This window comes from Trichechus manatus, unplaced genomic scaffold (genome assembly GCF_000243295.1).
Source record: "Trichechus manatus latirostris isolate Lorelei unplaced genomic scaffold, TriManLat1.0 scaffold00047, whole genome shotgun sequence".
Taxonomy (NCBI): domain Eukaryota; kingdom Metazoa; phylum Chordata; class Mammalia; order Sirenia; family Trichechidae; genus Trichechus; species Trichechus manatus.
The window spans coordinates 6,629,282-6,630,912 of record NW_004443983.1 but is presented as its reverse complement, the minus strand read 5'-3'; the positions used below and the strand labels follow the sequence as shown (position 1 = coordinate 6,630,912).

Here is a 1,631-nt window from a genome sequence, read left to right as displayed (position 1 = left end):
CTACAGCAGCCGGAACCAACTCCACAGCAAACAATAGTGTCCATTTTAAAATATCAATTTTGATTTCCGGGAGCGTCTGGGAGTCCCGGGCGCCGCCTGCTGGCCGGCTCTGTTGGGGGTTCTCGTCCCGCTGCCCACTGGCGGGACTGGCCGCAGAGCCCGGGAGCGCTCAGGCCAGGCCGAGGCCCAACTGTCTGCACCGCCTGCGCCTCTCTCAGCGGCCATGGGGGCGTCTGGGCGGCTACTACGCGTCGTGATCATGGGGGCCCCAGGCTCGCGCAAGAGCACCATGACGTCACGCATCGTCAAACACTTAGAGTTGAAGAACCTCTCCAGCGGAGACCTGCTCTGAGACCACATGCTGAGAGACACAGAAATTGGTGGGTTGGCCAAGACTTTCACTGACCAAGGGAAGCCCATCCCAGCCTACGTCATGACTCGGGTGGTCCTTCAGGAGCTGAAAAATCTCATCCAATATACTGGTTGTTGTGTGGTTTTCCAAGGACACCTCCACAGGCAGAGGCCCTGGATAGAGTTTATAAAATAGACCTGCTGATTAACCTGAACGTGCCCTTCGAGGTCATTAAGCAACCGCATCGCTGCTCGCTGGATTCATCCAGCCAGTGGACGAATCTATAACCTCAAACTCAACCCTCCCAAAGCCGTAGGCATTGATGATCTGACTGGAGAGCCTCTCGTTCAGCGTGAGGATGATAGGTGGTTATTAAGAGATTGAAGGCCTATGAAGCACAAACACAAATGGTTCTGGAATATTACCAGAAAAAAGGGGTGTTGGAAACGTTCTCTAGAACAGAAACCGACAAGATCTGCCCCCAAGTACATGCTTTCCTACCAACAAAAGTTCCACAAATAAACCAGGAAGCATCAATTACTCCATGAGGAAAAAGGTGTGTAATTAGTAAGATGAGCAGAAGGATCTTCTTGAACTTTCACTTACAAGCTGCTTGTCCTAAGACTCCAGTGTCTATGAATTCTTTGAAAATTACATTAGTTTAATTTGTACTGATTCTATTTTGGATACTATGGATGTGTCAAATGAGTCAGAAATATCTTTTGAAATTGCCTATGGTGTTTTCATCCAGTTACCTTCTATGGGTGTGCAATTCAAAAACAGATGTCTAAATTAAAAAAAACAAAAACTTGTTGACCATAATTAAAAGAGCAATTGGTAGTAATCTAACTTTTGTTGATAAAGTTTCCATATTTTTCTGGAGGAGTAACAAAATTACATGACACTAATTTGTGACAAGTATCTCATCAGAGAGACTTTTGCATAGACATTGTGCAGTGGAATATGCTTTTGTGAAATACAATTAACTATAAAATTCCAGAGAAAAACAATTGGATCAGTTGCAGAATGAAAAGTCACAGCTGCCTCTCAACAAAGAAACTGGCTGTATATGCTGTTTTTTGTTTCGTTGTTCAACATACCTCTAGTTTACTCAGAATTTTCAGTTTTCTGCAAAAATATATCAAATAGCATTTAGGAAAATATTACTTTAATATAAAAAACTTTTCTTTTTTTTTAATATTTTATTGTACTTCAGGTGAAGGCTTACAGAACAGATAGTTTCCCATGTAACCGTAACACACATGCTGTTTTATGACAT

The 1,631-nt window shown here is 43.3% G+C and overlaps 1 pseudogene; it reads left to right on the top strand.

Annotated features, from left to right (window-relative positions):
* The first annotated feature begins 223 nt into the window (after nucleotides 1-223).
* LOC101359459 (GTP:AMP phosphotransferase AK3, mitochondrial pseudogene) lies at nucleotides 224-974 on the top strand (annotated as a pseudogene).
* Nucleotides 975-1,631: the final 657 nt, after the last annotated feature.